This window comes from Siniperca chuatsi, linkage group LG4, assembly GCF_020085105.1.
Source record: "Siniperca chuatsi isolate FFG_IHB_CAS linkage group LG4, ASM2008510v1, whole genome shotgun sequence".
In the NCBI taxonomy this organism is placed as follows: domain Eukaryota; kingdom Metazoa; phylum Chordata; class Actinopteri; order Centrarchiformes; family Sinipercidae; genus Siniperca; species Siniperca chuatsi.
The window spans coordinates 985,001-1,001,315 of NC_058045.1; the positions used below are offsets into that span (position 1 = coordinate 985,001).

Below are 16,315 nucleotides of genomic sequence, written 5' to 3' on the forward strand. Positions count from 1 at the left end.
TTTCTGAAAACTGCAGATGATGGCCAAGCACCAAACAACAGCTCAACAGGGCTCATGGGAATGAAGTTTTCTTTTTGAGAAACAACATTCAGCAGCTGGAAATCTAGTTATCGCTGCCCAACAGTGGTTTAACTTCTCACCTGGCAGCATGTGCTGCACTGTGACATCACTGTTAAGAGTTTACAGCTTCGATAAAGGCTGCGTCGAGCCCGAGTGCGGCTAGCTCCGTAGCTGCAGGCCGTATATGAGGCGGCAGGTATGACACTGAATCTGTCAGCTGATAATCAAACAGCAGCAGGTGGTGGAGATTAGAGTTTAACCGATTAATCGATGTCATCGACTAGTCAATCGACAGAAAGTGAATCAGTAACTGTTCTGATAATGGATTAGTCTACATTTGTTTTAATGACCATAGCTGTGCACACACCAGACACTCATCAAACAGAGAAAGAACTCAAAGTGGTGCAAAAGTAAAATGATCATGACCCGACAATATATACAGTATTTAGAAATGCTTTCTGACTCACATGTCAGACAGAGACAGGATGTTTCACTTCATTTATCTCTGTCTTTCTCACACACAGTCACTTGTCAACCTGTCTCAGAGTTACCGTGGTGACAGTCAGGCTATTAGTGCAAGGCCAAAAAGATGACTTTCATTGTAACCTAATGAGAGCTGCTCAAGAGGCCATCACTCACTCACACACACACACACACACACACACTCTGGAACCAGTGTTAAACAGTGCATGCAGCTCCATGGCAGTATTTGATGGTGCTCTCAGGCTGCTGTCAGGCACAGTTACACCAATAACACCACTAATACTGTGCTTTGATTAGCAGTCAGATGTGGTCCACCATCATAACCACATAATAACAATATCATTTGTATAGCACCTTTCAAAACATAATTACAACGTGCTTCACAACAGCAAAATAAAAACAGAATCCGATGTAATGAAAATAAAAGCATTATAAAAGAACATATAGTAAGATGCACTAAAGCAAAGTATACGAAACAATATCATATGGCGGATATTATTCATTGCTTCCAGCTGGGTTGTAGTGTCCCAGTAGTGCAGTGCAAATAGTTTAAATACTGAAAGACGCTGACGAAGCAGTTGAAATACAATTACTGAAAGAAGTTGAAATGACAGTTAAAATGGAAGTGCTGAAAGGAAGTAAAGTTCAGTTTAAGTGTAAGCACTGAATGAAGCTGAAGTGTCAATTTAAGTTGAAGCATCGGTTTAAGTGAAAGTGCGGAAAAGGGTTAAGGTTCAGTTGAACTTCAAGCACTGAAAACAGTTGAAGTGTTAGTTGTGAGTAAGTGTAAGTGATAGTGAGATGGAAGAGTCAGTTGAAGTTCTGAAAGAACTCAGCCAGTTCATGAATACTGTATATACAGTAACCTGAAAGAAGTCAGGTAAGCACTGAAGGCAGTTGGAATAAATTGTGTGTTGTTTTTTGTTTGTTTTTCAAAGGAAACGATCTGAGACCCGAAGGTGTCTGAAGTACACTGAAATTAGTTGAGGTGTCAGCTGAAGTGTAATCACAAAAAAGAAGATGGACTCTCAGAAACAAATATCCCCTTTGGGGACAAAAAATCTATCTATCTACCAGTTAAAGAATAAGGGATGAAAACAGTGAAATCACTGAAAGCAGTTGAAGTGTCCCTTGAAGTGTAAACAGTGATTATATTTAGTTTTTCCAGTAAAGAGATACTTGATCACAGGTATTTGAAAAAGAAATGGAAACATTTTCATGAACTACATTTGTAAATGGCTACAGAAATGGTAAATAGTTACATTTATATCGCTTTACAAGGTTTTTGCTGCTCATTCATGCACACACTCACTCACCGCTGACAGCAAGCTACCACGCAGGGTGCTGGCCTGACCATCCGGAGCAATTTGGGGTTCAGTCTCTTGCCCGAGGACACATTAAGATGGGGACAGGAGGAGATGGGGATCGAACCGCTAACCCTGTGATCAGTGGATGGCCCGCTCTAACTCCTGAGCCACAGCCACCCCAGTTTGTGTTAAATTATGGGATTTTTACTGTATTTTTATACATTTACACATCTGATTACACACACACAGATTGACATACAGTTACACAACTCTCCACTCCGCTACAATAATGGCCCCATCGTGGCCGCTTGTTGCTAAATGTCATTTGTGCTGCAGGTCTTCTACTGTACTGTTAAATCTCATCTAACAGAAGTGTTTTTTCTATGTTTAAATGTACAGAGGCTGTCTGGTTTGTCAGCAGTTTGAATGAGACAGATTTATCATTCTGCTCTGCACTATTGGTGTTGTTTGTGTGTGTGTTGGTTGTGTGTGTGCATGTGTGTGTGTGTGTACATTCATATTTGTTCTCTCAAGCTTAAAACTATTTCGAGAGGAAGGACATGAATGGGGAGGCCGCACTAAAAGAAAGAGAGAGATGTCTATGTGAAAATCTAAGATTTTAACAGCCGACAACCTTGTTGTTTACCTACAGGTGAATACCAAAACCCTCCAGACTGGAGGACTAGTACCGGGCCTACCGGCAGTCACTGCAGGTTCATGTTTTAAAAAAAGATGATGGACAAAGGAAGAAGGAAAGGAAAGAGCAGAAACACCGACAAACAAGAGAAATGAACAAAACCAAATAAAGAAGGAGAGGAGAGGACAAGAAGAAGCAGCAAAGGAGAATAAGGAGAAGACAGATAAGAGGAGGAGGGGAGTACAGCAGAGGAGGGAACAGGAGCTGAATGTATATGTTCCTGCTGTAAATCCCACCAAATCCTCCATGCACCTCTGGAGACCTCTCGCACAGCCGTTTCTTTCATCTTCTCTTTCCATCTTATTTCTCCCTTACTCTCAGCTTTCCGTTACCTCTACACATGCTCCAGATTTACTGTTTTGTTTTTGTAGACCCAAGCTCAGTGGGAATCGCAGAAATGATGTGTGAGTTTATTATTATACAATAAACTGTAATTGAACGCTGAATTGCTTTAATTGTTTTTAGAAATACTGCCAACAGCAGCAGCAGCCGAGGTACAGGTACTACTACTGATATAAAAACAAAAGCATTTCCAGGACCAATATGGCTGTGACTTGTGTTACTACTCCAGACGCCGTGGCAGACGGAGAAGTAGCGAGCGTCACACATACTGCCATCGCACTCAAACACTGTGGTTTGCAATGGGCAAGCACACTGGAGTGCCCCCCTAAAAACCCATGGAGTCCTTTGTACGCTGCTGATCATTACATTCACCATACACTGTAAGCTGTCTTTCTTATTGTGAACAAATCCTATGAAAAGACCCAAACCCACAATGTGTAGTCCGTCCCTCAGCACTTTGACTTCCCTCATCTGTCCGAACCCACTGTTCCCGCTGAAGACTTAAACACCTCACAAATATATAGTTCCATTTCCTCCAACAGCTGCTCGCTGTAGTTTTTATCAGACAAACAGGAGGAAACAGAGCATCTGTTGGGGACTATTTTCAGCGGCGGATGAATCCACATTTGGTGCTCTGGTGAGTGTTTGGGGCAGCAGGACGGTGTAAATAAACCACAGCGTGTGTGTTGATGGTAATGAAGTGTAACAGTGTGGCTCACTGATGTGTTTTTAAGAGAAGAAGATATACCAGGCTTCGATACACACACAAAATACTTGTTAGTAGATACATTCATTGTTTGTTTGGGTCGTCATTTTGTTGAGAGCCAGTCCATGACAGACGGATTCCGTAGATCAGTGGTTCCCAATCTTTTTGGCCGTTGCCCTTAAAATGACACAGTGTCTGCTTGTGGCCTCGTCACAGGTTGAATGTTTTAATCAGTTCAATCAGAGAGTGATTTTTTCCAATAAACCTCTCAGATTGTGTCATTTGAATAATTGCCAGAGGCTTGAAAAGTAAAACTACAGCAAGAAAACAGGAGAGATCAAAGAGAAGTCAGGAAATAAGAATCTAAATTTGAGCAGCAGAACAATACGTGCCTTCTTTGCTGTTCCATTAATCGTCTCTTCTTAAATTTTTCATTCCCAGTACTGCTACAGGTATAAAAAAAAGACGGAGTCTAATTGCAGCCGTGTAGTTGCGGCCCGGGTGGAAATCAGTAGTGGAAATGGAGCATGACGTTTTAACTAAATACTTGCATGCTTTTCTTGAATAAAAGCTGGAGCTTGTGTATAGAATGGGAGGAAACCCAGATGTGAAGCGTCTACGATACAAACATACTGACACAACAATCGGCCTATTGCATCCTGTCTGAGAAAGGAGGTTGTGCATGCAGTGGGAGGAGGTCCGGAGGAAAATAAAGTTTGTTTGAAGTGTTCATGCAAAAAATAAAAAAAGAAACAGAGAAAGCTATTAAGCTATTGTAGCAGTGCTAGTAGCAGTAGTGTTGGGAATGACAATGAGTCTTCCTGTAGTGACCCACCATCAGTGCACCCAGGTCTGTGTTTGTCTCTGCTGCGGTCACACTTTGTCTTTTGATTCCAGCTCCATCTGTGTCCCTCCTCTCCTTTCAGCTGCTGATGTAACAGTGTTTATTATTCATAGCTGCTGAGATTATGGCCCTCATCAGTATTCCTCTCAGGACAGGAGGGAAGAGACGAGAGAGCAAGAAAGACACATTTCGTTTAGATTTCCATTTCTACGTCTGTTTCTTTGTGATTACCCTTCAGTGACGCCTGAGAAGCACTGGCCACCGAGCTCAAACTGCACCGCCTACATGTGCGTTATGTATTACAGTTTCCAACTGACTCCATGTTGTTGCTCTCTGGGCCTTTTTGGAAGTCTTTTCCTGTATCTGACACAGAGACTCCAAATAATACAGACACTTGTTAATATCAGTGATTCTCAAGAAGCAGTTCTCATTTCATATGAACTCTTCCTGCTTCCTGTCCCCCTCCGCCCTCCCCCTCCCCCCGCCACGCTGGAACGGATTTCTGCCATCTGCCGTTGCCAGTTTGCTACACAAACTTGTGTTGTAACCAAAGATCTGCATGGCAGCCTGTCTTGTTGTAAATTAATCTGAAGATAACTTCAACTACCACAAATTAGATGACAACCAATGCACAAGAACAAAATAGAACGTTTCACATACAAAGTAGTGCAATCTCTTTTGTGGTGTAGGAAATAAGTTTTCTTGAATTTTCCCATTCTTAAGAGAATTCTTCTCTGATTTCTCACACACATGATCACTTGTGTAAGTACTTTAACCTTTGCTTGACAAAGTAAGACAGATAATGTGTCATTACATTACACTGTCATTGTGAGAATGTTGCTCATGCTACATGCTGATGTAGGTAGGTGGTCGGTAATGTTGATCATATCCACCATCTTAGTTTCCGCATGCTAACATTAGCTAATCAGCAGTAAACACACAGTGCAGCTGAGGCTGATGGGAACGCCATCAGCTCTGCAGGTATCAGGTAGGAAACCAAAGTGTTGGACACGTTAACGTGTCGACCTGATGTTGGCGCTAGATGGAAGTCAGAGGATCAGCAGAGTTATTACAGTTCATCCTGAGTGTGTGAACCAAATTCCATGGCAATCCATGCCAGTTGTTGCAGTTTTTCTCAGTTACCTACAATAAGCACAATTTCTGAAACACTGTTGCAGTTCTGAAAACATTTAGAGCATAATCACACCGTTTTATACTGTGCTGCACCACAAAAGCTGCACTCACTGACTCAGTCACTCACGCACTCATCTCAGACCAAAACAAACGGGCACCAGACTCCATTGAAAAAAACAATAATTTTACCTCACAGACCATCTTAAAACACACTTCATTCAGACGCTACAGAAACAAAATTAAACTCACCAAAACCATCTCTGTTAGTCTTTCCACTGTTCCATCAATCACCGACTCTGGTTTGGTCGAAATAAACCCTTAATTCACTGAGTTAGATGAGAAGAACAACAGCACTCCTCAAAGACGAACAGTTTCACAAGAGGGACTCACATGCACTAACATGCACTAATAATGCACGCATGGCCGGACCGGCTATACGTACTGTACAGTATGACTTCACATCGTCTGTGTGAGCGGTCTGTTGTTCTCCTCTTACGCCTGCCTGATCCACTAACTGTGGTGCCTACAGTATGTAAAACCCTGTTTCAACCCCTGTGGTTGAATGTTACAGTGCCTGTGAGGTCACCATATATGGCAACTGCGTACAGTATATAGTCATTACTATTATTTATTGCAGTTTTGTAATTGATAAATTGAGGACTTTGGCTGATGTTGCTAGGACAGTCCTGAACTAGTGATCTTTTGCTTCATGAATGATGTGTGGTGTACCACATGGCACAGTGTTTGAACCACTACTTTTTTCTTTATTTCTGTATTCGTACATTCCATATTTATCAAAACTATAATGAAACAAGATGCTCAGTTTAAGCAATCAAACTGGGAATACCACATAAATGTCAACTCTATTTGAGCAACACTGATGTCTTTTTTTAGCCAAATATCTATTTTGATCCAGATGTCTTTTTGCTCTGTTCTATTTAAAGTGCATTGTCCAACAGACATGATTCCATGTCCTCTCAAGCCATGACTGGGAGTTTGGGACTATTGAGATTTTGGACAGAGTGCCACTTACTCCTTATTTACATGATGAGTCTGACCTGCATATGTGACTAAAATATGGACATATATCGATACTACCATCATCAACATTTCTACCACCATCATCACCACCACCTTCACCATCATTGTTATCACCACCACCATAACTTGTCATTATGACAGCTCTCTTTTATTTTTATCTCTCCATTTACTCTTGTTACTGCATAAATTATAGGACTGTCTATGCTTATTATCTGTAATGACTGTCACAGATGAAACTCTTCACTGAGGACACACACACACACACACTCTCTCTCTCTCTCTCTCTCTCTCTCTCTCTTGATTAGCATGGGCTATTTTCAGAACAACTGACTGGGCTGTGAAATGACGGGTGTTGCCACGGTAATTAAAACTGTCAGTCATTCTGTCTGTGTCGGTTTGGATGTGGTCTATGGTTGTTTCACTTGTCAATCAAATAAACACTGTCGTGTTTTGGGTTTTAACAGAACTCACTCTCTATAAACAGTTGCAACTTTGAGAAACTTTTTTTACACAGATACATTTTTTGTTTCCATAGGTACAGTCAGTTGTCCACCTCAGTAAAATCAACGCAGTCTCATACTAGGCTCAGTTGGTGTTACAGTCTGTTTCAGAGAGGTGTTGATTCAACTGTAAGGTAATTCTGGAGGCTGTAGTTTGTGGTGCTGTTGAACTGTGTTGAGTTGTTGTTTCTAGTCTACCCTCACTGACATCAGTGAGTGTATATTAGGGGTTTCACCAATTCGTCAACTAGTTGATTACTTGACTACTAGAACCACTGGTTGGCACTGTGGACTTGTATACATTTACATTGTGTCCGCTACATTCATTCTGTTGTGGCACCATACTGACCCCCTGTTTACCAGTGCATTGTCAAAGCACTGCACCATAGCTTTACTGTAGTAAGCTAATGATCACTGCTTAAGGTAAAGCTAATAATAACACAATACTGTTCTGTTTGTCTCATGATCAATGCATTTTAATGTGAGGACAGTGGTAGGCTTTTATTGTACAATATTAGCCAGGTTGACTCATGGCTCTGTAGAGCTCATCTTAAACCTGCAATAACTGATTTCTTTGGACACTTGGGGGCAGCAGAAACAAGCTGTAAACACAACACTGACATATTATCGCCTGTTAAGTTCATAACAGTTGCCTATTTACACATCCAGCAGACATAGAGCAACATTAGCATTCATCTGTGTTGTGTTTGTTTCCATCTGATGAATGTAAGTCATGTCAAATGAATATAATATCCACTCTGTTTTTGGTCTCCACCAACTCGAAACAGTTGTGGTCTGGAAAACCAAAACAATGAGCTGAAAGTCACTATGGGAACAACAGCGTTTACTGTGGTTAGCCGGCTAGCCAGTTAGCTTAACACTTAGCTAGGCTAATTAACGAACAGGCTAATTACTGAAACAAGTTTTTACTGACATTTCAGTGGTACAGTACATACAAAACATTGACTAGACAGTGCAACGTCATGAAATACAGAGTGAGAATCGACTTGTTGTGCTACATGAGCCTTATAGCACTAATATTATAGTTACATCGTCAGTGACTTCTGCACCCTTAGAAACATGGCAGAAGACAACAGGCCGAAAGAGGAGGAAGAAGAAACAAACCCGTAATTTCAAAATAAAGGTCTTTGGACATGGGGTGGTACTTGCACTTTACTTGGGCATGCTACTTTCTTCTTCTACTCTGCTACATCTCAGAGGGAAATATTGGACTTTTTACATCACTTCATTTATCTGACAACTTTAGTTACTTTACAAATTAAGATTTTTACACAAAACATATGAAGAAGCTCCCCAACAGTTTATACAAGCTGAAACAATTAGTCGATTAATCAATTAGTCGATTGATAGAAAATGAATCTGCGGCTGTTTTGATGTTTGAAGTCGTTTCTCCTGTAAATCCCTTCCTGGCTGCAGCTCCTCAGATGTGCAGATCTGCTGCTTTTCCTCTGAACGACTGTAATAACTGTAATGTTTGTTAATAACGTCGAGCTTTGGACTGTCGGTCGGACACGACGACACGGTGAAGGCGTCGCTTTGGGCTCTGGGTCGTCGTTTCTCACCGTTTTCACCAGTTTTCCAAACCGATCGATCGATCGATCGATCGATGGAGAAAAGAATCGGCAGATGGATCCAGAATGAAAAGCATCATCAGCTGCAGTCCGATACAAACCGGTTCAACATGAGCTCCAGCTCCACCAGCTGCAGCAGCAACATCCTGCTTTACATTAATGCACGAGGAATAATAACCTGATGATAGAATATATAACAGCACAGGGACGCTTTTCTTTCTGGACTGAGTACTTTTACTTTTAGTACTTCAAGTACCCTTTCCTAATTATGCTTACATACTTTCACTTAAGTAACATTTTCATTTTACTTGTAACAGAGTATTTTTACAGTGTGGTACTTTTACTGAAGTAAAGGTACTTTGGCCACCACTGGTCATAACACAAACTGAGTACTCCAAATTCATTTCTGATGATGAACAACTGAAAGATGGACATTTACATTTCACTAATGTAATGTTTTCCCCAAAAAATGTCAGCGAGTGACCAGCAATTATGTAGTATTATGATAATTGACCCTATAAGTCATTATAAAATGCTTTATAATGTGTTATGTTTATTGTTATAAAGCATTATGAATATTTATGAGTGCTCATAACTATAATTATACATTACTATATGCACAGTATAACGCATTATAAGTCCTTATATAATCCACACCTCATTAACATTCACTGTTGTTAGTGTTCCATTCAATTTTCTATTGAATAATTTCATAAACAGCATACGATTATTAGTCTTCATGATTTCATGACAAAAACTCAATGTTCTTTAAAAATAACCACAAATGCACAAACCTAATCCATTTTTAACGAAGTTGTGATTAATTAAATCAAAATGTGGAGAAGGTGAAGGGGTCACATTTCTTCCCCATGATTAACATGATTAACATTATTTCAATAAAATTTCATATACAGGGGCCTGTTTGAAGAGGAGTGTAGAGGACTGAGAACATCCAAGTGTGTTCCTAGCAACACACAGAAACACACACACAAAACCACATACCCATACACAGCGAGAAACAAACACCATCTGCCCACTTCCTGCTGTTCAGGAAGTCTCAGCAGCATTAAGATGGCCGCCCCCGTGTGAAGCCGGTTGAAGCCCGGATTGGCCACTGTTTAATCCTTGGAGACCGTTGCTATGCCAGAAGATACAAGACAACAAGATGTAGAAGAGCAAATGAAAGCTATTTTGTCGCATCAGCTGTGTGCTCACTAAATGTAGTATTTTACATTCATCATGACGAGGGTGCAATACTTACAAAGTACATTTACTCATTATACTTCAGTACAGCTTTAAAACCGCAGTCTTTCAAAGACAATATACACATTTTGTCCAAATCTTGTCGCAAAGTAAATTATTGTAGATTATTTTTTTGCGCTGTACACATAATCACATGTGTATAGCGCATGTTGTTGACATAAAGTATGATATTAATTCAGGTGATTTTTCCAACATAACACATTGCGTGTAAAAACTATTAGCCTATGTGTCTGCTTGGATTTGAATCGTTGGTTCAGCTGAGAGCTCAGTCCGTGGGCCCTGGTAGCTGGAGAGGTGCCGGCTCACCGCGGGGCCCCTGACTATGTGGCGGCCTGTGGGCCTGTGTGTGTGTAAACAATAATATGGGAGTGAAAAAATTGAATTTCCCCCCAAGGGATTAATAAAGTAATACTGCTTCTTCGAATTCTTTGCCACTGGCTAACTGCAGTCCCAGTTTGTGCCTCTCACACTTAGCTGCTGGTTGCGTTAGCATTAGCATTAGCAAGCCTGATAAGCGGACGTCATTCACGAACGAGATTTATTCTTCTGCAGTGTCAGAAAACACAACACCGATAACTGTGCTGTAGTCAGAGCTTAACAAGATCTTTAGAGCTGATGCACAGTAACTGCGATAAACTGACACCCCCCCACACACACACCTGAGAACACACACACACCTGAGAACACACGTACCCACCCAGTGACCCTCAAAGGGCCATACATGTGCTTCTACTGACTGTCAAAGCTCCAGCAGAGACACAGAGTCTGACAGCAGCTGCTCATGGCTGGTGAGCTCCGACCACCAGTTCTACGTCGCTGTCCATGCTACACCCTGCATCCCCTGACCCCCTGCGCCATATGCTGCCTTCATATGGAACTCGTGAGCTCGTGGTTAAGACATGGGAAGTCATGCACACAATATGCTTGGCGTTCAAGTGGTAAGTCATGAGAACACTGCTACTGCTCGTCATTCTTCGCTTCTTTCCAAGAAACGTTGGCTTACTTTGTATTTCAACGCCACGCTGAGGAACAAGAGATGATATACAAATTACAATATGTTAACTTACCGAAAAATGAACTTCCACGGCCAACCGCCATTTCTGAAAACGTCAGCACACACGTCACAACTCGTGAACTCGCAGCTTTCAGAAAATATCCACGTTGATATTTCTACCACACAGCAATATTTTCAATATTAATGGGTATACATTTTTCAATGGTAGTTCCTCAAGTTGACAGAAATGTTTTATTATAGGGTTTGTTTGCCTTCACATTTATTATATGATTCTGGTCCAAGTCTAGACAAAGGCGTATAAACATGCTAAACCATGATCACAAGGAACGCTCTCTGCTTCACAGTATTTTTGAATGTAGGCTACCTGACGGTGCCCGAGGTGCACATTTCTGAAATGTTAATGAATAAAACACTGAGGGAGAATTAAACATATTTTATTGCTTGTTGTGGAATTGTGTGGCTGCATATAGATTTCCTCAACATGTCACCTGCTGTTTTGGTCGCACTGCACGGTCTGCATGGCGGATTAAAGCCTGAACAGTCATACAGGGTGGGAGTATGTGTCTGGGTTTGAATGCATGAAGCATGTTCAAGCAAAAAAGGGCGTGTTAAGTTGCTATTTAAGTGTAAATGAACTTGTGCTTTGGAGTTAAGTGTGAGTTTGAGTGTCAGGCTTTAAATGTCGACAATGCAGCTCTGACATCTTCAGCTCATTAACCACTTGAGCATCCTGAATAGAAGACATGCGATATTCCTTCTGCTTAGCGTAGAACTCAATATCTGAATAATCAGATCTAGGTGGTGTCTGTAAATTCTGAATTTGATATCTAACATGGACGTCAACTTTTCCTGTACAGCTGTTACCTTGAAAACTGTTTACATAGTTTGCATATACACCAGTTCTTTAAGTACACCTGTACAATCTGAATCCATGTCCTCCATGAATCCTGTTTTTATGAGGCTTGTGTGTTTGGTCCTGTGTGAGAGAAAGTTTCAACTCTATGATCACTTTTGAATCAGCAGTGGTATTGTGGAAGGCTGCCTTATAATGAAAGGTGTTTCTGCTGCTCCAACACAGCACCACTACATATGAGCTCCAAAATGCCCTCAGCTCTCTGACACAGTGGCAACAACAAGTCAGAAATGCATGGCACATAAAAAGCCTGCATTTGTTCTAGTCTGTATTCTTGTTCAGGGTCCACCTAATGCACTGTCAGCTCTTGATAATAAGGTCTTCAGCATGCTATTCCCAGACAGGGTTACAAATCTAAACACAGACAAAGTGCAGCCATGAAAGTGACAGGAAAACCAACTTTAAACATGAGGGAATAGCAGTAACCTTCAGAGACAGCTGGGGCAGCCCTGGGTCAAACCAGTCCAATCCAGTAACCTGTGAGAAATTCTTTTTACCACTGCTAAATAGCGGTGCCCTGAACAGCAGACTGGTTTACCTAAATCTTGGTTTGGCTAAACTGGAGAAAGGCAGAAAGCATGGCAGAATCTGTACTGCAAGCTTTTCTTATAAAAATAACTATCCAAAAGATTCAAAAACAGTGGATCACTGCATCATAATTCCATACGACATGACAGGGGATCACTGTGGGAACTGAACTGAATTTCACATCCAACATGTCCACCAACACACTCACACATGAATGTGTTATTAGAAGGCATTGCTTGAGTGTTGGTCCTTGCTGGCTGCAGTGCTCCATTAAAGCTCCTACACACCGCTGAAATAGGAGTTCAGTCCTGGCTTACGGGCCACCTCACCTTGAAAAAGGCTTACTTACATGTCCACAAGGGCAGCCCTGACAAATGTTACCTCGGCCTGCAGTGGAGGTACGTGGAGGGGAGCATAAATCTGCTCAGTGCAGAAACACTAAGGGAATGGAATTCCAAGCATGCGCAGTAGTAGCACTTCCCATCCTACTGCAAGAATGGAACACCTTTGCCGTGGTTGCAGCGCCTTTGTACCGCAGCATGGCATGTGTCAGTAGGGGGCGCTCAGCTTACACTCAGCAGTGCACAGGTAAACCCACTACAGCACTGTGGCTTGGGGTGTCATGCCATGTCACGCTGCATTGAGATTGTACAGTACACCGTCGGCACCATCATACTATGTGTTTAAAAAAGTGTGAAGCCCAGAAGAAGCCCTGTGATTGTGTTTTAACATGGTTATATGCTTTTGCATCACCAGTCTATGGAAGATACACTGTACTGCTTGCAATGTGAGAGATGACAGCCTCTCCTTCCTGTAGTGGCTGAGAGTTTGATGGTCGGTGTGACAATCACCAGTTTACCAGGAAATAAAAACTGCAAGCAGTTAAAATGTCCAGGCTACATGCAGAAAATTAAGCTTTCTTCTGTTTACGGACAGCGTGTCGCAGTGACTGTGTATGTTTCTGTGTTTGACTGTGTTGGCTGTACTCTGACAGCTGCTGAGCTGTTGCATCTCTCAGACTGGTGCGTGGTCGCTGCAGACTGGGACTGACATGCTTAGTTCAACGGGATGGTTGTTTTAAATGTCCTAAATATATGACGTATTCAGCGTCCCATAATCGGATTTAAAAGTCAGTTTATTCATGTGGAAACTGCGTGTGAGCGTGGACACCATCAGAGACAAAGAGTTGCACATTCACACCTGTAGTCTGTCTTTTGTCTTGGAAATGTTAAATGCTGTAGGCAAGTGAAAAAGTATGCGCTCTGTGGGAGACAACTTCAAACATTTACCAGCCCGGCAGCCAGAATAAAATGTAGCCATCGTACGTTTCTGCAAACCACGGATACACTGAATGTCTACATCTTGTATGATACGTATCGTATCAACATTTCTACAATACGTCCGCAAGAGCTGACTTCCATACGTGAAGGTGGAGGGCTGGGTGCAGAAGTAGCAGAGTTCGAGACCACTGTTAACTGGTAACAAAACTGGCCATGTGTAGCCTAACCATAAGCAGACCTTACCACAGCGTGTGAAATGTTGAGGTTCAACGTATCCCTGGTTTGCAGGAACGTAAAATCCCAACATTTTACGGTATATGAGGTGAGCATGACTCTGAACATGTAAGGGGCGGGGCGTCCCGTTAGCCGCAGAGTTAAATAGTAACATCACCCAGTCTAATAATCTGGCTCGCCCTGACACTTGGTGGTACCAACATGCTTTGTCCACACCCTGTGCAGCAGTGGTGTAGCATGGCACCATAGTATCAAGCTACGTCACAGCTGAGGGTGGTCACAAGCACAGCCGAGCACACCTGACCGCACTCAGCTGCGTTCAGAGGTTGAACAGATGTATACCTTTCAACCCACAGAGGAAAGTACAGCTACAGTATGTCTCTCCTATTTCCAAAATGTAGCGAGGACGTACTTTTTAACTGCATGTTAAATTCCAGCCGGAGGCTTTGTTCTCTCTCCCTCCCCTCGTTTCCTGCGTGCCTCTGTACTATCCGCTATTCAATATCCGAAATGTCCAAAAAAGCAAGGTATGAGCACATTGATACAAATACCGGTAAGATAATTAGAATATCCGATGATCATGAAGCAGTAGAATTACCCAGTCCATGTCACAACGTAATCAAGCGGGAACGTGTGCTTGCATATATTTGATTAGCAAAGCACTGTGTGGGCATGTGTTCAGCACCTTGACTCTGCCAACACAGCGGTCTCATGGATGTTGTGCTGATGTGGGTCTGAACATGGCCTTGGTCCATCATTCCACCACAAGAACTTTTAAATCCATGAAACTGTCAAAAACCCCAACATTTGGCAGCAAGACAACAGAGCCAATCAGGACACAGAACAGATATGTGTTTCATTCACACAAATCTGGCAACTCTGGATGCATCTAACACAAACGTCAAACCATGTTTGAGGGGCCATTTAAAATCCTGGAGGACTCTGAGCAAACACAGAACAGTGAGCACCTCTGCTGACATTACTGTTCCCTGCATGACAACACAAGGTTACCTCACGAGACAGATGGTGAACTGATGTTCTCCCATAGCGCCACTATGTTCTTCTTCTGCTCAACAGTCTCTGATCATTTGGACTAAGTTCCCATGACTCCAAAGATGGCTGCTACCTGAGATCCAAACACATCAGTTTTCACGCAGCGCAACATAAGACTGATAAGATGCTGTTAGCAACGATGATAATGCACACAAATACAAATACACATGCACAGCTTTATCACTTGGTTTTCGTCACTTACAGGTGACTTTGAAGAGAGATGGAGGGAATGGTAAAAGGGGAAAAAGGAAAGAAGTGACTGACATACAGAGGGAAAAGAAAGACAGCAAGAGTAGCCCAGCAAAAGAAAGGAAAGACTCTCAGTTACTAAAATCAGGCTTTCACTGAAAAGCTCCATAAAAACAATGTTCAGCTGAGGTTGGCAACCCTGTTTATATGGAAGCAATATTCATGTTACACAAAACGGATCAGAAATGATTCTATACACTGAAGTCACTGTATGGTCCCTGAGTACATCCATGACTTCCTTCTGATGTTAGCTTTCATTAACATTATCTTTATCTCCAACATAACTAACTTTAACCTTTTAAGATGTAGTCAGAGGTATAAAACACTATATCACATACTGTATAGTATAATACCTTTTATTGTGATGGCTTTGGCTGGAAACTACTCTACATGCAAAGCTAGCTAAAGTCACCTAGCACTAGTGTTAGCTTCAACCAAACTAGCATAAAAAACATGATCACAGTAGATCTACATAAAAATAAGATGAAGACCTATATAGTGTACAATCCAACACAATGGCCAAGCAATAAATGCTACAGTTTTAAGGTGTTGCTGTCTTTGGGGTAAGATAAAATAAATCAATCAAACATATGGTCACCATGTTATTATAAGAGGACCCCCCCCCCAAGCTGTCCTGTCCTGAGATCGTCCCCCTCATGCTTACATACTCTGTCTGATCGGGCTCTTGGAGCAGTCGGACTGATTTGATCTGGCTGTTGGTCTTTTAGAGGTCGGCATCATGATATTGTGCGACACTGGTAATTCTCGGCATGTTACAAGTCATGCTGTTATCCTCTCGAGCCATCAGAAAGTCCTTTAGTTTACACTTCGCTAACTAAACCCTGTTAGTGCTGACTAATTCTAAAACACTCACTTTCAACCATCAAAAACTCACCAACCTAGCAACGTTAAGGCTGCAAGCAACCCATAATGCAACACTCTGCTGGAGCCAGATGTAGCGCTGCTGTCGTGGTCCAGCTGCACCACTCCTTGGTCCCCTGTTGGTTCCCCTCCTGTGTGTGTGTGTGTGTGTGTGTGTGTGCTGGCTGGGCGTGGCCTCGGGCGAACCTCCAC

At 42.1% G+C, this 16,315-nt stretch overlaps 1 protein-coding gene and 1 long non-coding RNA gene across 2 annotated transcripts in view; one reads left to right on the forward strand and one right to left on the reverse strand.

Annotated features, from left to right (window-relative positions):
• LOC122875079 overlaps positions 1-2,950 on the forward strand; it is a 6,291-nt gene extending 3,341 nt beyond the window's left edge. The window contains exon 3 of the long non-coding RNA XR_006377742.1: positions 2,503-2,950. This is a non-coding gene — a long non-coding RNA (uncharacterized LOC122875079). The remainder of the gene's footprint in view (positions 1-2,502) is intronic.
• Positions 1-16,315, reverse strand: part of ntrk3a (neurotrophic tyrosine kinase, receptor, type 3a) — a 286,883-nt gene that overhangs the window by 209,526 nt on the left and 61,042 nt on the right. The gene's annotated exons all lie outside the window — the stretch shown is intronic.